Source organism: Petaurus breviceps, unplaced genomic scaffold (assembly GCF_028583685.1).
Source record: "Petaurus breviceps papuanus isolate PSGF00001 unplaced genomic scaffold, PetGlider_PUasm1.0 229, whole genome shotgun sequence".
NCBI classification, from domain to species: domain Eukaryota; kingdom Metazoa; phylum Chordata; class Mammalia; order Diprotodontia; family Petauridae; genus Petaurus; species Petaurus breviceps.
In genome coordinates, this window is record NW_027185903.1 from 6,380,795 (window position 1) to 6,405,566 (window position 24,772).

General features: G+C 40.4%; 1 protein-coding gene across 5 annotated transcripts in view; it reads left to right on the top strand.

Moving 5' to 3' along the window:
• The first annotated feature begins 246 nt into the window (after positions 1-246).
• Positions 247-24,772, top strand: part of SLC1A3 (solute carrier family 1 member 3) — a 202,322-nt gene continuing 177,796 nt past the window's right edge. For 4 of the 5 annotated variants that reach the window (XM_069096147.1, XM_069096151.1, XM_069096150.1 and 1 more), the window contains exon 1: positions 247-263. The gene's annotated coding sequence lies outside the window, so the exon portion shown is untranslated. The remainder of the gene's footprint in view (positions 264-24,772) is intronic. The other variant, XM_069096148.1, reaches the window with a different exon arrangement.

Below are 24,772 nucleotides of genomic sequence, written 5' to 3' on the forward strand. Positions count from 1 at the left end.
TTGGTGGGAGGAAGTGAAAGAGAGACTTTAGCTTTGGCCTTGCTGTACGTCTCCTCCCTCACACTTTTGGCTAGAGGAGGACTTTGCAAAAGTCCCCAGTATGTACTTGCTGTCTTCTCCTCAGTGTCCTAGTGACACCTTCAGATCAGCTCTTGGAAATATCTGCAGTAGGAACCAAGGGTAGAATAGATGTAGATTCCTGGCTCCACTAAGACCTCAGAAAAGAAGCCAGACCATGCTCAATGAGCATAGTACATGGGGAAGTAAGGACAACAGTAGTACTTCCAGCAACCATAAGCTTAGAGTTAGCTTTTTATTACCTGTATTCTCTAAACTCAAACTTCCTTTCCCTGGGACTCTATTTACTGGTAGGAGAGTGGGCTTTTGGTGAGATGTTTTATTCTAATTATAACACCTTGTTTTTACTTTCTAAGAGCTACTTAAGGTTGGATGACTAAAGTGATACTTATACTATAATCATGGAGGAACACATTGGAAAGAGGGCTCAAGACAACAGCATTAGTGTGATGTATGTAACTTCTCAGAGGTACATCCAGAGACCTGAAAGGACTCAGTAGCCACAATCTGGGGACACAGCTCATCAGTATGAGTGGGGGGGATGGAATTAGCACCTGAGATCATGGAACCACACCTCCTCCATCTTGTAAAGTAGATTTTAGGAAGCCAATGTAAAATTTTACATTCAACCCAATAAATTACTTCATTTTCTTAGTCTATCAAGATTGTTTTCTGGATGCTGACTCCATCATCCCAGATGTAATTAGTCTTACCGAGATTATTTACACACCTCTGCTCAAAAATTCTCAGGAGCTTCCTTTATCCTTTAGGATAAAGTAGGAATTCCTTAGCCTGGCATTTAACATTCACTACCATCTGGCTTTTTCTCCTAATGTGTTTTCTCTTCATGAACTCTCTTTCCCAGCTGAGAGGAACAACTTAGCCACTCCTCCAGTCTGATATTCCCACCTCTATGCATTTTCATGAGTCATTCCCCATTACTGGAATGCAATCTCTCCCCATATATAACTGTCAGACCCCTTGTCTTCTCTCAAGGCTTGGTCAAGGGGCCTCTCCCCTGTGAAGCCTTCCCTTGTTCCTTCGATTGCTAGTGTTCTTTCACTTCTATTTTCTGTACTGTACTTATTCATAGATCAGGTAGGAAGGTGGTACAGTGGATAGAGCTCTAGGTCTAGAGACAGGAAGACCAGAGTTCAAATCTGGTTTTAGGTACTCACTATCTGTGTGACCTTGGATAAGTCACTTAACTTCTGTCCACCTCAGGTTTAGCAACTGTAAAATGGGAAGGATAGTTGGCAAACTCCCAGAATTCTTGTGAGGACCAAATTAGATAATATTTGTAAAATTCTTAACACAGTGCCTGGTATATAATAGGAACTTAATAAATGCTTATTTCTTTTCTTCCATTCATCAGAAATAACAGATTTTAGAGCTAGAAGAAACTTTAAAAATCGAACAAGTCCAAACCTCACAGTTTGCAGAATTAGAAACTGAGGCAACAGAGAATTGAAATGACTCGTAGACTCACATAGCTAGGAAGTCTGTGAAACAGGATTTGCACCCAGGCTTTCCTAAGTCCTAATTTACAAGTTCACTGTCTTATCCACTGCATCAGAGGTACCAGACTGTCCAGGGGCAACCCTTAGAACCAGATTAAAATATTTTGAAAAATTTCTGACAAAATAAATAAAACTACTATACAACATAGATAATGTTAATTTGTGGTTTTCTAAAGGATATGTTTCTATCACAATTTGAGACTGCTACATCACACTGATACTCAGATGCATCTACCTGTTGAACGTAAGATCCTGCAGTACAGAATGTTGTTTCATGTTGTCTTTGTAGCCTTAGCACATAGAACGCAATAGGCACTTAATAAATGTTTGCTAAATTTATATGAAAGAGATATGGTACCTGCCTTCATAAAACTTAGAATCAAATAACATTTTCATGTGATAATCTTCAAATAATTATAATAAAAATAATACATAATAAGAGTGTAAGACTGGCTTAAGTCAGTATTATATGAGTTCTGAGGGGAGAAAGGCAATTATTGATTGGAGGATAAAGAAAATCTTCCTAAAGAGGGACTCAATGGCATTGGAATTTAAATTATGGGTAGAAATTCAATAGATTGCAGTCTCTTGTAGATATGTCTAATTCTTTCTCCATTTTTTCCTGTGAAAACTAGCTATAGATAGTCAGTAAATATTTATAGATTCATTTATTCATTCATTCAACAAATATTGATTATTGCCACATGCAAGGCACATTACCAAATGGATTGATCATTGATTAATTTAGGGAACCATTCACCTTACTAGTGGATTCACTCACTACAAGGTTACAATGAAAACAAAACCTGCATTTATATTGTGATTCAGTTTGCCCAGCACAACACCTCTTCTACAAAGCGAAGTGAATTTTTTCTCACAAATATGGACTTTATATTATGGCAGTCTCTGTACGTGCTGTTCTCTTGGCTCTGCTCTCTTTACTCTTCATCACTTCAAACACATCTTCCTATGAATTCCTCAGATCCATTTCTTCTCAGAGCACAGTAATATTCCATTACATTCATGTACCACCACTTGTCCAATCAATCCTCAATCGTTTTCCCCCAGCTTTTTGTCTGGTTTTCTCATTTGTAACAACCTCACAGGGTTGTCATGTCACTTTGTAAACCTCGAAGTGCTATAAAAATGCAGTACATGATCCTGGGACCCCCAAGCTCTAGGCTGACCTAGCTTGAGTCTAATCCTGATCCAAAAGGGTCATTTTTACTTTAGGCTCATATACCCCCTAACTGGAATTTGCTCTAAGAGTCTCCAATGACACTTGTATTTAGGCTTACAAATACAATCAACAGGATCCATAAGATCTCATATAAACACTCAAGAATTTTTTTTTAATCCATAACAGATACAGAGTGGTCTTTATTTCACATGGAAGAAAATACAAAAGGCACAAAGGACTTAAGAGCTCATAAAGAGACATAGAAAACATTAAAAATATAGTAACCACAAACTCTTCTCAGAACAGAGTAAACTTGAAGTTGCCCATAGGATAGCACTTCAGCTGTGGAGTTCGTGCCCATAACTCATATGTGCTTCTGTCCCAACACAGCCATTAAAATTTCCTGGAGGGAGAAACGGAGAAATAATCTTTCCTCTCCTCCCCATTCCCACATCATGCTTTGGAAGAAAGGCATAAGGGAAAAGGCAAAAAGGAGAGTGGTTTGTTGACGATTCTTTATAGGCTAGTACTTGAGTGTGGTTTTTCTCACCAGAGTCCACCCTTTTCATCAGAGTTCAGGTAGCTAATTATCTTTTGGCAGCCCCAGTCACTGGAAATAAATCAGGAGTCCTCTTTTTCCTATCATGAAGTGTCAATGGATCTACCCATTCTCTGGGAGGAAAGAGGTATTTTCATTAAATTCATCTGGACCTCCTCTAATCAACACCTTTCCTTTCCCTCCCCTCCCCCACATACATGTTATTATTACCATCATTGGCTTTTAGAGGATATGATGAATGATATACATTATCACAGTTTTCTGCTTCATACTCTGCATACTATCTTCATTCCCTTTGCAAAGGCTACAGGTCATATACACTTGTCAAACAAGTCCAGAGATGTACAGAATTCACAGTTTGGGTGCCAAGAGCAATTATAACATCATCATCAGTAGCAAAAACACCAGTTTGAGTTTGCAATCAATGCAGAGGATTATCTGATCTATAAGGAAGCAGAAGAGATGGCTGCCTTCCCAATGCAGTCTGAGGAAAGATGCCTAACCTCCTACCTATCTCCACTCCTACCTAGCCAGAGATTCTTATTATTAGAATCACTCCTCTGCATTAAAGCAAAAAGAATGGAAGAGGAATTGAATTGCTTCCAGAAAGCCATTTTTTAAACGCCTATGTATTAGCTAGGAGAAGAAAAGGGAATCATGGGAACACAAAGGAGAAAACTGAGTGAAATGACCTGTCCAGAGTCATACAACCTCAGAGTTGGGGTTTGAATCCAAATCTTCTAAGACCAGTGCTATTTCATCTATGTCGTACCATCAAACTACCTCCCAGATGAAGGAAACAGTGAGAGTAAAGCAGTAAAAATGAGTGATGGGGGAAAGTTGAGTAGAGAAATTAGTTCAGTGTGTAGGAAACATAAAGTCTATTGGTGGGAAAATATTAACATCTTCATCCTTCAAAGCCTGCAATTTGACATTTTGTCATATGACTCAAGGAAAATAAAGAAATTTAACCATTTGTATGAGTCATCTTAGGAAACACCAGAAAGCAAACCTCCTGTTGGGATGTTCTAGAAGATTCATCTGGTTAGACTTGGGGGGGGGGGGATGTGGATGAGTCCCAGAGAACAAATGTTTCATTATGAATTACAGCCTGAACAAAAGCCAACAGGTGATTGCATTTAAGGAAATACAGATTTATATTTTTTTAGCATTTGTAAAAATGCTCTCATCACCGAAGTCTCTAAGGGCAGATAAACATTTCAAAAACAATACACTGGACCAAGAAGAGTAAAACCAGACTCCAGAAAAAATAACTTCAAATAAATTCAATCAGTGGGAACCTTAAGTTAAGTTACATCAACTCTCTGTGTATGTGTGTGTCCTCCACAGGGGATACAAACAGGCTGCAAGACAATAATGATGCCTTTGAAAAAAAAATCCTGTATGAAAGGCAACATTGAAGGCATGAGGGACCAGCAAAGGTGGTGGATGGGAACCAGAAACATCAGCTAGAAAATGTGAATGTTGTACTGGTAGCATTAAATACTACCCAAAAGAATTATTACTTCTTCCCAACCACTAGCTCCAAACCTTGTTGATTCTATTCCAGTCTTCTTTGCCACCTACTTTCTACTGGAAATTTGAACTCCTCTTCCCTCCAACCATCCTGAACTCTGATAGGTGAGCTAATTTAGCCTTGCCTTTCTCACAACCTAATCCCCACCTCATTTCTCAAAAGCAAGCTCTAAACCAAGCTATCTATATTCACCACATACTTTTTTAGCTCCCCTCTCTGTGTTCTATCTCCAAACAAAATGAAAGTTCCTTGAAGACAAGGCCTGTCTTGCTTGATAAATGCTCTCTGTCTCAGTCTCTGTCTCTGTCTCAATCTCTGTGTCTTTCTCTGTCTCAATCTCTGTGTCTTTCTCTGTCTCTGTCTGGGTCTGTCTGGGTTTCTCTCTCTCTCTCTCTCTCTCTCTCTCTCTCTCTCTCTCTCTCTCTCCTAGTCCTCCTGCTCCTCCTCCTCCCCTCTCCTCTCTATCCTCTTTCTCTCTCTTTCTCTGTCTCTCTAGCCTCCCCAATGCTCAGCAAATCCTCTTTTGAGGATTTATGGGAGGTTGTGGACAAGAATCCCATAAAATGAGAAGCACAAATGGGCTATAATTTACCTTGGAAATGGATATACCTATATCCATGAGATCATGGATCTAGGAATGTCAGACTGTATAAAAATATATACTGCACATGAAAACATCTCCATTATAATTATCAACACTTCAGCTAGTAGAGTCTAAGACCCCCTTTGAATTCAGGATCTGCTGAAATTTCAGCTTCTCTAAGAAGTCTCCCTGGAATAACTTGGAAAGAGGTAGATTTTTTTCCCTCTCTTCACCATACACTTCAAATTTCTCAACCTTGAAACCACTCCAAAACCCTGGAGTTAGTAAATATTATAGTCATGATAGTTCTTAATATTATTACTTGATTAGAATTTTTACACCTAAGGTCTCCAGTTCCTCTACACTTGTTCCCTCCTCAATGCCTTCCAATCTGGCTTTGGGCCCCACCATTCTACTGAACCTTCTTTCTCAAAGACTATCAAAGACCTCATAATTCTCTCATGTAATGGTATTTTTTCTAGTTCTCATCTTTCTTAACTTTTCTGTAGCATTTAATGATGTTGATCATTCCCTTCTTCTAAATAGTCTACCTCTAGTTGGCTAGTCCTGCCTCTAAATGCTTCTTTTTGGATTTCTTCATCTACCCCTTCTCCTGCCTCTGGTCCTATTTGCCAAGGTTCTATCCTCAGTCCCCTTTTCTTCATTCTTTACATTCTCTCCTTTAAAAATCTCCTAAACTCCCACAGTTTCAACAATCATGACTATGTAAACAACTTTTAAACTGATCTCCAGCTTTGATTTCTCTCCCAACCTTGAGATTGGCATTTCAAGCTGCTTATAGGACATTGATATGTCCTTTAGTACAACTCCCTATGAAGAATTTTCAGGGTAAATTATATTCAGTACATTCAGATCTATGAATAATTCAACATAAGCATTATAAATTGATAAGTACTACTGGCACAAGTAACATCTCAATTACATATACACATGCAGGTACTTTGAATATCATATACAATATCACATACAAATAGAATGGTACCTCTCTAATATTAGTGCATACAACAATGGGATGCATAGCACATAATTAATAACATATATGATGACAGTTTGGATATTAAATTAAGGACATGAGTCTCGTGATTTAAAACACACAGTATTACATCACCAAGTTATATACAGTATCCAAATATATACTTCACAGGTAGAAATATAGAAAGATACCATATGAATATAAAATAATGACTAGATAACATCATATAATAACATATGTAGCAAAGAAATATATTCAAATATTCAAATGGATTTAGGATCTCATTAGTTTGGAAGTCCCCTTCTATAATGATACAGATCATGGCCCATCCATGCTAACCCATTCCATGTGACTCTTGTCCACACTGTCCCATAATTCCCCCCTAGGGAGCCCCACAAATGCTCTGGAGGCCTTCCAAGATTTTCTCCTGACACTCTGTGAGTGCCAACAGAGTACTCAGGCTTTCCACTTGTCACCCCTTGCCCTCCTCTATGAGTAGCTCATGTTCTATTCCTCTTACACAAGTACTTGATGACTTCTTTTTATTCCTAATCATCTTTGAAGCTCCTTATTGTGGCACTTGTGTTTTCATTGTCCTCTGTGTGATATTCTTTCCTAATTCTTCAGAGATCATTTCATTCTATATGTTACCATCAAATATCAACACCACTGGAACATTTGTATCAAAAAGATTGACCTTTGCTCTCGTAGGAAGCTTTGCAGTTTTTCCAACCTCTATCCATATCATGTTCAGTTCCGGACCTAACTTCTATGTTCATCTGTCCTAGATATGCACAACAATGGACAAGTTCTATGGGCTGTCCATCCAAATACATGTTGTAATCTGGGCAATGGATGTTGCTTATCCATTTGACCTTTCAAGTATGAATGATCAGGCCAAATTGTTTTGTATGAGTGCAAGTCACTTCCAGGAGATTCTGCAATGTTCTGAGGCACAAGGCAATCAATATGATGCCATTCACAAAGAGGTGCAGCTGGATGATCTCACCATCCATAGGCCATCTCTCTTTAACCTGAATCTTGTTCTGGGTCTTCTCTATCACACTGGCAAAAAAAAATGGCAAACATGCATCTCCTTGTTTTAGGCCTTCCCATGTTCAGTATTCTAGGCCATTGAACATGGTTATTTCTACTGTTATATATTTCAAGGAATCTTGAATGAAACCATGCTAATTTTGTCCATTATGAATTTGTTATAGAATCTTGACTGAGCCTTCACTTCAGTAAAGCAATACTTCTAGACTTCCCTTATATAGTATCCTATGTATCACAGCAATTTTTCTAAACCTTTCAATACTTCCTCAAATTTCCTATAGTACCCCCTCTCTTTACTTTCTCAACTAAGGACTTAATTTCATCTTTCACTGAAAAAATTGAAGGCATTGACCAAGAATTTCCTTTTTTCCTCTTTGTCTTCTCATATCACTCAGACATTTTCCTCTATTGTCTCCTCCTTCACTCCTGTTTTACATGAAAAAGTGGTTCTTTTCCTTGATACTGTCATAACCTTGATTCTATCCCTTAATGTCTTCTCTAGCAGAATTCCCCCACTATTATCCCAACTCTTTCTCTAATCTTCAATCTCTCCTAATCAATTTATTCCTTCCATAATGCCCCTAAATACGCCCATGTCTGCCTTGACCTTACAATCCCCACTAGCTATCAACTTGTATCTCCCCTAGTTCTTGGCTGAACTCCTTGAGAAAGTTGTCTACACTAGGTGCTCCACTTCCTCTCATCTCACTTAATTCTAAAACCTCAGTAATCTGGCTTCCAGCTTCATTATTTAGCTGAAGCTGCACACTCCAAAGTTAACAATGATCTCTTGAGTCAAATCTAATGGTCTTTTTTTGTCTTAATCCTTCTTGACTTCTCTATATCATTTGGCACTATTGATTTTCCTCTCCTAGATACTCTTTCATCTAGATTGTCATGACATTGCTCTCTCTTGCTTCTCCTTCTGCTTGTCTGACCACTCATCATCAGCCTTTTTTGCTAGGTCTTCGAGGTCATATCCATTAACCATAGGTTTCCCCCAAGGGTCTGTCCTACACTGTATTCTCTTTTCCCCCTATAATATTCTGCTTAGAGATGTTACAATCCAGTGGTCATGGATCCATGATCCAATCTATCCTCCTTCCACTCAGCTGAAGAAATTATTTTCCTAGAGCAAAGGTTTGACTATGGCACCTCTTCTTCTCTGTCATCTCTCCTTCCCTACCTTGATCAATAAACTCCAGTGCTACCCTATTACCTTTAGGATCAAATGTAAAATCTTATTTGGTTTTTAAAGCCCTTTATGACCTGGATGTCTCCTACCTTCCCAAATTTCAACTAAAGTCCCACCTTCCACAAAAAGCCTTTCCCAGTCCATTTTAATCCTAGTGCCTTCTCTCTGTTCATTATCTCCAAATTATCTTGTAAAAATCTTGTTTATATATAATTGTTTGTATATTAGAATTTGAGCTGCTTTGAGCAGGGTCTGTTTTTTATCTCTCTTTGTATTTTCAAATTAATCTTAGCACAGTACCTGGTACATAGTAGGCACTTAATAAATGTTTGTTGACTGACAAAAACTTGCTTGTTTCCTACTGATCCCTTGATCAAGGATACATTCAATTTGCTTGGTCCTTGTTAGGATTCTACATAAATTGGAGAATAATCAAATAGTTTAACAGTTATTGATAGTTTCTCAGTTATCTTTTATTTTTCCTGGTATTAATTAATTAAGGTCTGAGGTTTCCCACGTCTTTAGCATCTTCTCTTCCTTCAAATATCTTACATATTGAACCCTCAATGCCCTTGCAATTTTTTCATCTCTAAGACAAATCTCCTCAGTATATATATATATGTGTGTGTGTTCCAATTAAGCTGCTTTTCCTCTCTTGTTTTCTTTAGTATCATGTCTACATCATCTATAAACACATCTGGGGATGTGATGTTAGGGTCCAATTGTGGTGATTGAACTGTCTTTGATAAAAATCTGACTGTGTCCAATGTGCAGGTCCAGCACTGAAAACCACTGGCTAGTAAGTGTTCCAGAAAATTATGAATTCATGATGTGGTATACTGATCCACCTAAGTTCTCTCGTCCAGTGTCCAACAGTGTACTCATATCTGGATTTTCCCATTCTCCCTCCAGAGCACCATTATAGGTGATGCAGGTAGACTATAAGACTCCATGATGATGCTATTAACTAATAGGATCTCCTCCTGAGGTCTTCCATCTCATAAAGGAAATCTCCCAGTGGCTAATCTTCCAGCATAGCTTTGGATGGAATTCCAAGGTAGATATGTTCATTGCTCCATATGCATATCCCAAACTCACTCACATTGTCAGAACACACAGGAAGCTGGGCAGTTTCCACAATGATTTTTCCATTTCTCTCCCAGAGAGTGAAGAATCACCAAAGTCCCATTTCTCTGAATCTATTTTTAAGGCATCAGTGTACCTTTAGTTTTCTCTGTCACCATTGCTTAGGTCTTCCTGGCAGCTTTTGCATAGGAGGCATGGACTATCAGAAGAACCAGGTATTACACCCCAGCTCACTGTCTGAATCCTCTGCCAATATTTTGAACACACTGGAAATGGTCCTAGTTAATGCTGACATGTTAGATGCTCACCAGATCTGAACATACCAGAGCTATGGTGTCTACATAATTGCTGACTCCCGTGACTTTCTTTTTTCCTTTCTTCCAAGTATAGAACAGCTGCTTATTTCCTCTACCATAAAAACACCCTACATAGGATGCAAAGGACTCAGAGGCACACATTTGCAAGCACAAAAAAAGATAAAACACGACAAAGAGAGCATTATGTTCATTATATTCCACCCCCCCCATAAGCTAAAGACAATTTTCTGAGACTGCAGAACAGATGCTTTGCATTCATTTCCTATCTTTACTGTACAAGCAACTTGCAAAATTGAGACCTCCCAACCAGCCAGGACATGGCTTTCTTTAGTCTTTTAGTTAAAGGATGAGCCCAGGAGTGGTATTCTTCTCCTACAAGAAGTATGCCATTAAGGATATATTCATTCCTCAGGCTGACTGAGAAACTAATCTTAAACTCAGGAAACCTCAAAATCACAAGGCAACTGTCAAAGCTGGAACTCTCCATTTCTCAGGATCCCTAGTTTTGTTGATCTGTGCCCAGGAAAGGCAAGAGAAAGGTACATGGTAGCCAGGGATCCAGAGTCCAGTTTCTCTTTCATTTTTCTGAGTTCCTGACTCCTACAGACATTTACTTGTGATATAAACTACCATTGATACCACAGCATGAGGGTAGGGCAGAAGGAAAGAATGGAGAAAAATGTTTTTGCTTCTTTTACTTTTTTTTACCTTTTCTACTCTTGCCGGAAGTCCAAGGGAGGGAGAAGTGTTCACATCAACATAACTAAAATATGGGGAGTCCTTCTCATCTATCTCACAGTGGCTAAGCTCCTTTTTCAAGTTTTTTTAATAAAATGTCTAGAATATAATTTCCTGTAAGATACACTTTCCAGGATAGCTGAACATTCTACATCTTCAATCCTTATTGTCACTTATATCCCACACTCTTTCAGTCTAAGAGGAAGTGATCAAAGCAGGATCACTAACAGATTTCCACCTCAGGATCTTCAGTGTCTGAGACGATACCCTCTTCCTCACCCTGTGCTCATTTCTCAAAGCCATTTCAGTCCCATCCAGCTTCTGGCACACATGTTCTGCATTCCTCTCTTGAGTGCATCCAATATTCTCCTGCCCATTTAGCCCACAGTTGTAACAGAATACAGTCCAGCCTCTACAGCCATTCTCTACTTTTTAGTGTCCTCGAATCAAATTTCTGTGACCTTGAGGCCCATGATCTTTTGCCTTCCAAGCACAAATCATGTTGCCCACTATTCTGTTTCTTGGCAGTCTTCCCATGAGTATCTGCCTTGGAGTCTGGATGACCCATGGTGATTGGCCACCTTGTTTCTGTACATGAAAAAAGTGTTTTTTTTCTTTCACAGATCTCTCTGGTTGCAATCTTCAAATGGTGTTATTGTTTTCTACTGCAAACTATATTTTATTCTTTGTCCCTTTAAAAACCAATCTAGTGCCCTTGTAATATCATCTGCCCATTGCCTAGCAGCCCAGGACTTACTTGGCACCTAATCACATCTTCTTCTTTAGGCTGTGCTTGTCCTTGGCTACTAGCTTAAGACAAAACTTGTTTACACACAGAACAAATTTGGAAGGTTTCTACCCTTCATGCTATATACAGAATACTTGAAATATAGTAACATTTTAATAAGTGCTTTATTTATCTATCCATCTGGGGCAGCTAGGTAGTGAAGGGAATAGAGTGACAAGAGGACCTGAGTTCAAATCTGGCCATAGACAATAACTGTGTGACCCTGAGCAAGTCACTTAGTCCTGTTTGCCTCAGTTCCCTCATCTGTAAAATGAGCTGGAGAAGGAAATGACAAACCACTCTAGTGTCTTTGCCAAGCAAACCCCAAATGAGTTCACTGAGAGTCAGACGTGACTGAAATAATTGAACATCTATCTATCTGTCTGTCTGTCTGTCTATTTCTCTATCTAACTATAGATTCTCTACATGGCTAATTGCTCTTCTAACTTTTGCAATCAGTCTAACACTGTAGATCTTCTGATTTCAGACCATGCACTTAGTTGAATGCTAATCCCCTGGAACTTTACATTAGACTTCACTGTATCTCTATGAATGTATTTGCTTCTGCTGTAATGTTTCCGTAGCACGTCCTATCCTGAATTTAAAGAGTTTTTCTCCATATGGGTGGGGCAGTTCCCTGAGAAGGATTGTAACTTGGCATGGGGGAAACCTCACACTGGCGTGTAGCCAGTTTGTTCTACATCTCCAGATGTTGACTTCCTCTCATATATACTTTCACAGCATCTTCAGACAATCTCTCCCTTTATAAGCAGTTTTACTTGAGTTTTATTTCTTTCTCCCCCTCTTTAATGAGTACTAGAGAGAAGGAGTTACTTGTGACTGGTTCTAAGTATTATCCTTCCTATCCCCATTTCTAATGGATGTTAGAAGGTGTCACCAATTTAAGTAACTTACAAACATGTGTAGGGCTCTGTTTTCCCCTTTGTAATATTTAATAAGTATTTCACATTCCTCCTCATCATTCACAGTGTTCTCAGTGCCTTAATGCCAGGAGGCAAGGATTTTTAATGTCAAAAGCCCTTCAGGGATATTCCATGATAAAACTTACACCAATGCTCCAAAGATTTAACATTCACTCTATCTTTTGACTTAGCTCATAGTCACAATTCATACAGCAAAGCATCTGATACCAAACATGTTAGCACCCAACCACTCAAGGTAACAGGCACCCAGCATCAGATTAAAAGCAGAATGAAAAATAGCAATTCTGAATGAGGGAAGGGAAATTCCTAGTAGGAATAACAAGAACAAAATGAAACAAACAACAAAATTTCTTCAAAAATATAGAAATTTTAAGAGAATCTGAAGGCTGCTCTTATGCCAACTTAAAAACATACACTTAAAAAATTACCCAGAATTAAATACCCATCTGTAGGTACTAGGAGTTACTTTTTTTTAAAGTGCCTGACCTTATTCAGAAGTAAGAGCCAAATGCTATCAAATGCTCATCATTCCTGCCAGCTCATCATGCCTACCACTCAAGACAAGACAATACTCCTGAAGCAAGCACCAGGCTCTTTATGGCTCTCAGAGAGCTGGTTGCCTCTTACTGCTTAGCTCTATGCTTTTGTGAGTGACAACCTCAATCTAAGGGTTGGGGTCATTTTACCCAATCAGATTCTTGATTTGGTTCTCATTCTATTGTTTCCTCCCATTTCTTTCATCTCTGGTCTCAAGTTATTCACTCAAAAATATCTAATATAAAACTTGAATCAAAATATTAGGAATTAATGAATATAAAATAAGCAACATTAATTCACCCAATGTGGGCATCTCCTCCCAGCTAGTGTGATCATCTTCAAAGCCCTTTTTGGAAGGCAAGCCCAAAACACCAAGGCTTCTCAAGGGAAACTTAGCAGGGCATCCAGGCTGGGACTTTCTCACTCCTAATAAGGCCTCTTACTAGAGTCAGTGTCCAGTCTACTATGGTGACTCAGTGAGACAAAGTCAGTATTTTTATTATTCTACCTCCAAGTAATTTGATAACCACTACTACATTGTACTACATAGCTTTGGATGCTCATGCAGGCAAAGGCTGTCTGCAGTTGGTACTGGAACAGTTCCTTCTCCAGGAGGAGGAGGAAGAGGACGAGGGGGAGGAAAAGGAGGAGGAGGCGGAGCAGGATTTGGGATTCCACTTCACAGTAATCTGTTCAGACAACTCCCTGGTGTGAGTAAAAACGTTCCTGGCAATGCCTACTGCCCAGCTGCAACCTGACCAGCCTTGGAAGGCAGGCAGGTCAAACTGGAGTGACTCAGTCACCCTTCTATCCCTGTCTCTCTCACCTGGCCAACTTCACTGTGTTTCCTAGTTTCTGGAGTCCACCCACAGGGCACTTCCTTGGAGCTCCGCTCCCTGTCTTCAGGCCACGCTTTGTTGAGGCAGTGCAAGGAGGAGGGGGCAGGGGAGGAGGGGTGCTACATACAGACGATGGTGGTGATAATGCTGATTGAGGATAATCCTAGTAATTGGACACCTATACAGTACTAGAACATAAACAGCGGACTGCTACCCAAAGTGATAATATAGGCAACGAATACATATCATTTCCCATTTCAGAGATAACATTATTGCTGATGCTATTTCCAGTTCCATTGCCCAAACTCAGCAAACGTGCTTTGGTGGTGATAATACAAACTCATCAAATGAGCTTCCTTTACTTCCAGTGACATCTTTTCCCCTCCCCCCAACCCACTCCCAGCTTGGCGCCCTGCTCCTCCAATGCTCCTGGGAACAACGGTCCCTCCTTCCCTTCTAGGGGCCACGTTACTCCGCCTCCCTCCCTCCAAGTAGCTTCTTCTACACCCGAAGGTAAAATGGCCCCACAGCAGGTCAGGAGGGGCAGAGTCCTTGAGGGAGAGAGGATTGCAAATGATGTGTAAATGTTCCACAAAAGCCATATGATTCTCCGAGTATTTCTCCCAGCACAATCCCAACACACTGAACCCAGCTGTCCAATTTGCTATTGTCCTGGCAACCCGGGGCAGTTTATCTTTCCCTTGCCCTACTTTTCTTTTTCCCAAATAGAAGCCTTTTCATCTGAGCCCTTCTGCCCGGAAAAAAATAAGGGAGCTAGGGGAGGAGAATAAGAGGTGGCAGGTCCCTTGCCAAAGTCTTCTTTTGGCAGGTATGTGCCAAGCAGGCCTGCGCTGAAGGCTTTGCCCTCCCCATTACAGATCCTGCGGCTTGCTCTTGGGCTATCTCTAGCTGGGCGACGTGTTTGCTTGGTTCCTCTCCTGCTCCCACTCCCCTTTGCCCCGCTTCCCTTTCCTGGGACCGCTTGCACCATAGCTGTGTCTCAGCACTGGTCATCCTGGATCAGCTCCAGTTCCTGCTAAGTATGCCCCCATCTGAGGGGCCTCGAGCTCGAAGTCCTTGTTTAGAAAGAGTTCCTTATCTACCAGTCTGCTACTCTCTTACTCAGGGTCCTTCCATTGAGAAATCTTTTATAGATACTTGGGGCTAAAAGAATGAAACTAGGGGAATGAAACAAGAGAGTGTGCTGGAAAATGCTGAACTGGCTTTCTGGAAGAAAAGTGTGCCCCACACACTTTTAAGATTAATCTGCATTATTAACATTTTCTCAGTCTTTTAGACAATCAACAAAACAACTTAAGCCCCGATTTTGTAGCATTTGCCGATTTCTTTTTTTTTTTAAGCAATTGGGGTTAAGTAACTAGCTCAACGTTACACGGCCAGGTGTTTCTGGGTGGGTGCTAAGTGTCTGAGCCCGGGATTCGATCTCAGGTCATCCCGACACTGGAGCCGGTGCTCTTACTTGCTGTGCTACCTGGCCGGCCCGCGTTTGGCCGATTTCTGAAGTGTAGACAAACACGTTGAATATACAACCAGATCTTCCCCAGCCAGTTAAAGTTGGCTCTAGCATACCAGTGCTGTGTAGTGGGGATCTAGCCTTCCTTCTTCCCCAGTAACCAGAGCTCCCTGTCCCACTGATACAGGAAATGGTACTACAATGATGCCACATTCACTTAGAGCCGCATGCAGGAAATGTCATAGGATAACAAGAATAGAGAACCAGCATTGTCACATGAGGTAGCCTTGGATTCAAAGAAAACCTAGGCTCAAATCCTTTCTCTGACACATTCTATTTGAATGACCCTGTGTAAGTCACAACCTCTCAGTGCCCTGGGCAATTCTCTAAGACTTTAAATTGTAGTGCAGGTGCTCCTCTTTACCAGTACAGGGAATTTCCTCACTGGGCATCCCTTTAGCAATGAAATAACAGATCCTAGCCTTCCAGTCCCCAATTAGAAAAAATTTTAAAAAAGGAAAAGACTATAGAGGCAGCATGGTAGGGAGAAGAGAGTGCCAGGCTTAAAGTTCTAAAGACCTTCACTGACTGAGATCCTGCCTCAGATATCAACATTGTGACTCTGTCGGTCAATAAACATTTATTAAGCACCTACTGTGTGCCAGCCATTGTTCTAGGCCCTCTGGATTTTAAGGCAAAAGATTCACTGTCCTCAAGGAATTTACATTTTCTATAGGCGGAAGACAGCTCCTTAGAATAATTACTCTTGTTGTTTCTACTACTACCACTACTATTACTAATGACAACTGGCATTTACATAGCTCTTTAAGATTTTAAAAGCACTTTACATTCATTAACTCACTGGATGAATTTATTTAATAAAGTCTACATAGATTGTATGTATGTAGCTGGAGAAATTCCCATGACAATAATATGAAATCACATTCTTTTTAAAAAGTTTATTGATATTTTTTATCACTTACATTTTGTTTATATAACTTGTATTTCTGTATACATACTTGTATCACCAAGACAATATTCACAGCACCACTGGCAATTATGAATATACTGGCATAGTTCTGAATTGCAAGATATAACAGATTCTCCTTATAGAAGAAAGAAGTAAAACATTTATTCAGATACCAGAAAGCCAAATCTCAACACAGAAAGCCAGATCCTGATACAAGAAAACTGAATCCATCATAGCAACAAAGAACTCTATACACAATAACACTGCAGAGGACAATACTATCCAAGTCTTCCCCTTGCTTGGGGCCTTCCCACAAACAAACATTCACAATCCTAGCTGTCTGCTTAACAGCCAGCGCACCAGCATCCCCAGGGTGGCTGCCAACACAGGTTCTTAGATCTGCTTTTCTAAAGGAAAGCAACTCAAAATGGGTTAGCAATCTTGCTTTAATCAAACATATGTCATTTACCTAGTTCAGGGGGAAAAGTCAACACCCCGAACTTCAGAGTATACAAAGGTTACAAGCAGAAATTACAAGAAGACAGAGAAACAAACAGATCAGGCAGACAGGCCTCCAACTGTCCAACCAATACATCCATACCTAGTCAGTTACCAGAGAGGGAAGCATCAACATCTGGGTTTTTCAAAGCCAGGGGACTCTCAACGGCTGCCCAGAGTATTGTCTGGTCAATCACACAACACTTCTCAAAGTAAGCCCCAAAACAAAGCCTTACAGAGGATTTATATAGCCTTCTCCTGGCTCAGAAAATGTAACAACCCTCTTGACCCACTGCCCAATCAAAAAGTATCTCCTGAGAAACAAGCCTCCTGCCATAGGCTCTAGGTCCACTTAAGGCTATTAAAGGGCCTAGGGACTGGGAAGATCTTAAAAATTTACATTCCTATAGCAGCCTGCAACCTCTCTTTCTCTCCCTCCCCTCTAATTGCTCTGACTCCTAGCTTTCTCTCAACTCTACTCCACCAGTTCAGCAAACTCCTCCCACCACAGGCTCCATGTGATCACATTTGGTCTATTAAGGGGCAGGGAAGATCTTTAAATTCCCTTAGGCCTATTAAGTGGCAAGGAAGATCTTCAAATTCCCATTACCATTACAATACGCTACTTCTCCCCCTTCCCCTTCCAATAATTCATAATTTTATAGCACTTTGATGCTTTATAATCATTTTGCTTAGAACAACCCTAGTGTTGGAAGTATTATGGAAGGGGCCTTAAAGACATCTACTCCAATCTCTTTGTTTTATAGATGAGAAGGGACTAGTCCAAGTTCTCAGAGCTAGCAAGTAGCACAATTGGGATTTAAACTCAGATCTTCTCATCCCAAATACAAGGGGCACATTACATCGCACTATGCTCTTCCTCAGGACTACTATAGGGTCCTGGAAATGATTGTAGGGCCCATAAAAATGTAAATAACTGGAGGTGTCCAGGACAGCATCCATCACTAAGACAGAGCCCTTCCCAAATACCTCATGTGTTTATAGCTCTGCATTTGGGTAAGTCTTGGCATCTCTAGATGAATCCAAGTCATACCTTCCTGAAGCCTCTGGCCCTGTGCTCTCTCCCTCCCCCATCCATCGGTTACTGCCAATGCTCATGGGCCTCTGATCCAAGTAGGTGATAAGGGGAGCAGGGCATCCAGAAAATGTTCACCCCACTAGTCAAAAGGTTTGCTATCAATGAAACACCAACTGAAGCTTCACTGGCAACACAACTGGTGTTTCATTGATAGCAAACTTCTGACTGGCCTCTGCATGTGAAAGGGGAATGTGGGGAAACAGACACTTCAGGGAGAAGTAGAATATGATGAAGTATGAGACAGGGGGAAAGCATGCTGAACTTGGAATATCTGGATCTCAGAATCACCTCTTCCACTTAGCCTTCTGTGCCACACTTTCCTTATCTGTAAAATGGGGATACCAACACCTCAGAGGGTAAGTGAACTAATGAATAAATACAAAAGTGTTCTCTAAGCAGCACCAGAAGGGAATTATATCTGTCTGCCCCCTATTGTTAGTCGAGGCTTATGAATGAGTTCAATCTCATTTCCGATCACTTTATTTCTCATTATTTCAGGGAAAGGAAATGCCAAGTTCCATACCAGGGCTTTCCTACCTAACACTAGTTTCATAAGAAATGCACATAGCATAGTATTCTGGGCCTTGGTTTCCTTGTCCACAGAATATTGTTGTAATAGAGAGACCCATAGGGCATAAGCTATTTATTCAGAAATGAGATGTGACAGCCAAAAGGAGCCACAGTTTCCCAGACTAGGGCAATAACAGCCCCACCGCATGCCCTCTGGCCTGGTCAGACCACACCTGGAGAATCTCATTCTGCTCCAGGCACCACATTCTAGGAAAGACATGACAAGTCCAGAGAAGGGTGACAAGGAGAGTGAAAGGACTCATGATCATGCTATTGAGTGAAGGATGTTTCTTTAGCATTAAGAAGACTTGGGGGTGGATCTTGAAAGCTGGCTTCACATATTTGAAGGTGACTCATGTGGAAGAGAGATTAGATTTGCTCTTCTTGACCCCAAAGGGCAGAACAGGGAGTAACCAATAGAAGTGGCAGAGATTTAGGCTCAGTGGAAGGTGGGGGAAATCCTAACAGTCTGAGCTGTCATTAGTGGAATGGGCTACTTCCATAAATAAATCAACTAATCCACAAACATTATTAAGAACACAGGCATTCAGTATGTCCCAAGCACTGTGCCAGGCACTGGAGATACAAATAAAAACAGTAAATAGTATGTTGTGCTGATATTCAAGAGCCTACCACTTGGACTAGAGCCAGTGTGAGGGTCTGAGATTCTGTAAACCACAGAAATCTGGAAGTGACCTAGAACTAACTCGTCTGGGGGAGGTCTGGCTGTTAGCAAGAAAGCAGTACCTGTAGAGGTCACTTCTGACCTCTGTTGTGAGTACAACTGGTCTTATTCTGTGTTTCTCAGAGGCACAATCTCTTCTTCCTCATTTCTTCCCTATTCCCCTCCAAAATAACATTGAGGAAAACTAAGTAGTTGGTAGAGTAATTCATAGTCCAGGAGCCCAAGGATTCTCAAAACTGTGCTATATCCTCAGAGACCTGGATTCAAACCTGGGCTCCGCCACTTGCCAGCTGTGTGATGTGGGGCAAGTCACTTAGATATTCTGGGTCTCCTTTTCTTTGTCTGCTGGGCACTGATGTGATAGGAGAGAATGCATGTGTAGAGAGCCTATAGGCTGTGAGGGTTGTCCCCCACCTGCATCTTGAAGGTGTAATTGGGTGGCTCAGAAGGAGTAAGAATAAATGTCCCTAACCTCTCCTCCCCCTCCCCATCTCAAAGAGAGACTTTAAGAGGAGGGGAAGTAGGAAACTGGGGCTGAAGGCCACCAAATTGCTCTCAAGAGAGAGGGTGTACCAGGCTAAAATTATATCTAGCTGCTCCCCTAAATATTGTTAGTCTAGGGATAGAAATGTGTTCAATCTCATTTTTGATCTCTTTATTTCTCATTATTGGGGGGACAGGAGTTCTCCAAACTCCTTGTCCAAAGTCTGATCCCATCCACAATGAATACACATAGCAAATGGCAAAGAAACCCATTTATCCAAATTGTTGCAAAACAGAAACAGAGAAGGTATACATAGGAGAATATACCAGACAATAAGAGTGAAGGCATGAGTTAACCCAGTTCAAGCAAGAGAGAGTTCTAGATATCAATCAAGAGGAAGCTTCCCAAAAGTTCTAGTGTAGCAAGCTGGGGATAGAGACATGGCGGAGACTACTGGCTCCTCTCCCGTCTTCTCTGAGTCTTTTCCTTTGGCAAGTGGGCTTGGCATCTTCCATCTTCCCTCTTGGAGTTCAAAGACTTGAAGTTTAAACCCCAAATGATACTAGAGCTTGAAGCATCCCAAGAAGGACTGAAAAATCAATTAATCAGTCAGTCAATCAACATTTATTAAGTTCCTACTAAAGAAGGTTGGAGCTCTCCTATTCTAATTCCAGCTCTGCCCCACTCCCCATGCAAGGGAGGGCCTTCATCTCCACCAATGAGCAGATAGTCCTATGCCAATGGGTTTTGGCACAGGGGTTACACTGAAAATAACACTTTTGCTGAGTTTATATGATGTTCAAATGAAACCACATGGTGTCAAAGAAACATCATTCAGCTTGGAATCAGAACATCTATTTCAATAGTCCTGGCTCTGGCAGCTACGTGACCTGGGTCAACTCACCTAATTTTCCCAAGCCTTAATTTCCTCATCTGTAAAACTGGCATAACAATGCTTCCCAGGGTCATCCTGAGGATCAAATGAACTAATCAAGGCAAAGGACTTTGTAACCATTAAAACACCACATAACTGTCATCCTTATTCCCAGAGCTATTTTCCAGGGCTCCAGGACTATGTGAACTCTAGCACTTCTAGGGAATCATCTGATCCAAAGTAGCTTTAGCTGGTCTGTGATCAGAGACCTGGAGCTTCATCATTTTACAGATGAAGAAACTGAGACCCAGGAAAATTAAATCTTCTGATGCTAGACTGACTCTTTCCTTAGTATCATACTGTCTCCTACCTAGTGTCACCTATCCATGGACTAATTTGAGGGTTGGTTTGCTCCAAGGTGGAGTTGGCTTGTCCCCATGATTCTCATCAAAGTAGACCTTCTCTCTCTACTCTTCATCTCCCTTCATTCACCCTAAACTGAACCAGAATCTGTTCATAGGTTCTAAGCTTATTCTCCCAACTCAGACAAGTTTTTTCTCCCCCCCCCCCAGAGTAAGAATTCTGATCCTCCCAGGCTTCTTGAGGTAACCTTGAGGGGTCAAGGTTGGAGGCAGAGGTAAGAACATCTGTAGTGCTTCTGCTCATGAGTACTACATACTCTTTTTTTTTCTTAAAAAAAGGCTTAAAACTATATAGGTTTATTGGAGCAACTAGGTGGCACAGTGAATAGATCACCAGTCCTGGAGTCAGGAGGACCTGAGTTCAAATCTGGCCTCAGACACTTGACACTTACTAGCTGTGTGATCTTGGGAAGTCACTTAACCCCAATTGCCTTGCCTTCCCCCCTCCAAAAAAAAAGAAAAGGAAAAAAACTATATAGGTTTATTGTAGGTCACTCAGGTTCAATGAATAAATGGACTGGAGCTGCATTCTTGTCGTTTGTAGAATCACCATGATTTGAATGGATTCAAAACAAATAGCTAATGCCTACTGGATATTTCATTCATCAAGATGTTTACTTTTATTTCTTCTTTTTCATTTTCTTTCTAAATTTTGGTCACATACTTTTCAATTTTTTCAGGATTTAAAATCTTAAGAGGTTGATCTCCTCTCATGACAGCTAGTTCAATATTCTTGCCCCCTGACTGAACCACTTCCAGAAGGGCCTCAATAACAAGCTTGATGGTCAAATCCTCAGATTTAATGCCTTCATCAGTATAGTTCTCAGAAAAAATGGACTGACTTGGCACCTCTACTGATAGCATTAGCCTTCCATGCATGGTATGTGTCAGAGGGGTCTGTATTAGCCATGTATAGAACTGATATAGTTAAGGCCACCATATCCTCTGCATTTTTTAAAACAATGTTGGTAATGATCATACTGCTTGTTTTATACTCTTTTTGCCCCACTCCCACCTTGTTGCATAGAAAAGTGGGGATTTGGGGGCGGCTAGGTGGCTCAGTGAGCACTGGTTCTGGAGTTAGGAGGACCTGAGTTCAAATCCAAGCTTAGACACTTAACACTTACTAGCCATGTGACCTTGGGTGAGTCACTTAATCCCAATTGCCCTGCCTTCCCCCTGCCAACAAAAAAAGGTGGGGATTTGCGTGAAAATAGGAAATGAGGAAAGATGATATGGAATTCAAGGAAGGGAGAGGAGTGCCAAGACTGGCAATGTTGGCATCATGATACAAGAAATGATTGTTAAATAACAAATTATTGGGGAAATCTCTGACCTTTCCCAAAAATTTATCCCACCAAGACTATTCTATCTAGGTGGAATTGTTGCCCTACCCAACTAGAAAACTGTATAAAGAATTTAATGTAAGGTGAATTCCAATCCATTGTGTTCCACTCAGGTAAATTTGGGGGGGGGGTAGATCCTTTGTCTAGATTGCCCAAGACTGTGGGTGATTTGGAAGTAAATTACATAATCAAAGTCACTTCCCCCCAACTCTCATTAGAATAGACCCACCTCTCATTATAACATTCATTTTTCCATTAATTATTAACCAATCAGAATTGACTGCCACCCTCAGGAACACCCACTCTTCCAAGGGCATATAGGTATTGAGTGGGTTCCATGAGGGATCTTTGGCATTTAAGAGTATCATGACCCCTTTCATTTAATTATATGCGAGCATGATTAATAAAATGATTAATTACCCAGAAACTATGTCTCTAGAACTTTTTACAAGTCACAAAGGCGCCTTGCTGGGGCTGCTTCCTGAATTCCCTCACTCTATTTTCTAATGGACTAACTTTGGCAGATGAGATTGGAGGCCACTACCAAGACAAGACAGCCAAGAATGAAAAAAAAATCTTCTGCCAGAACTTCAGCCTTCTACCAGGGCAATTTGAGTCCCAAGTTCATTCCCTGTACTGTGAGTCCCAAGTCCAGAGTTCCTCCAGAATTTCTGCCTTTTCATCTAGTGAATCAAGTGTGAAATGGACATTGCTTTGTCTGTTCAAAAGAAAGCATTGGTGGGGAACTAAACAAAGTCGAATCTTATAGTTCCTAAAATTCCTGGGTCCTCTGGGAGGACTTCCAGGGTTTGGAAGAGTGGTGTGTTCACAGATGCTTTGTAGATGCTTTAATGTTTCATTATGCATTGTGCTCTAGTTATTATGTGCTATTTATTCATAGACATATCACTACATGTAATTTATAAGCATAATAAGCCACTGCCTCAGTGGCATATTCTAGCATCCTTAGAGAGATAAGAGTCTGGAATAATTCCTAGAAGGTTCAAGTCCAGGCATGGCATTGCAACTGCTAATCCTAGATACTAGGAAAGCTGAGACTAGCAGATGTCTTGAGCTCAAGAGTTCTGAACTACAGTGGCCTAAGCTGATCTGATATCTTGACTAAATTCAATATTAATATGCTATGCCTTTGAAAATGGGGACTTGAGACACCAGATTGCCTAAGGAGGAGAGAACCAGCAAAGGTTGGAAATGAAATAGGTCAAAACTACCATGTTAATGGGAGTGGAACTTGGTCTCTGAATAGACTCTGTATTTCCTGACTAGGTGAAACAGAGAGACCCAGTCTATTTTTTTTAAGCATGAAATTACTATTAAATGCATTGTTGGTGGAGTTGTGAACTAATCCAATCATTCTGACAAGCAATTTAGAACTATATCAAAAGGACAACCAAACTGGGCATACCTTTTGATCCAGCAATAGCACTAGTAGGTCTTTATCACAATGAGATCATAAAAAAGGGAAAAGGAACTACATGTACAAAAATATTCATAGCAACTCTTTTTGTGGTGACAAATAATTGGAAAATGAGGAGATACTCATAAACTGGGGAATGACTGAATAAGTTGTGATATATGAATGTAATGGAATAGTATTGCTCCACAAGAAATAATGAGGAGATGGACTTCAGAAATGCCTAGGAAGACTTACATGACCTGATGCTGAGTGAAGTGAGCAGGAACCAGGAGAACATTGTACACAGTAACAGCAACATTGTGCAATGACCAACTTTGATAGACTTGTCTCATCTTGGAAAATACTATCCACATCCAGAGAAAGAACCATGGAGTCTGAATGCAGATCAAAGCATACTATTTTCTCTCTCTTTCTTTTTGTTGGCTTCTTCTTTCTCTTGTTTTTCCTTTTGGTTCTAATTCTTCTTTACCACACAACTAATGTGGAAATATGTTTAATATGATTGTACATGTATAACTTATATCAGATTGCACATCGTCTTGGGGAGATGGGTGCAGAGGGAGGGGGAGAAAATTTAGAACTCGAAATCTTATAGAGGTGAATGTTGAAAATTAAAAACAAACAAATGAATGTTTTTTTTAAATGCTATTCACCTCCAAAGAAAAAACTAATGGAGTCTGAATGCAGATTGAAGCTTATTATTTTATCTTTATTTTTTCCCATTTTTTCCCTCTTGGTATATTTCCTCTTTCACATCACAACTAATATGACAATATGTTTTGTGTGATTACACATATATAACCTATATCAAATTGCTTTACTATCTTAGTGAAGGGGAAGAGAGAAGGAAGGGAGAGATGGAGAAAATTTAGAATTAAAAATTTGTTTTAAATGAGTGTGAAAATTGTCTTTACATGTAATTGGAAAAAATAAAATACTGTTTTTGAAACTACTCATTAAGT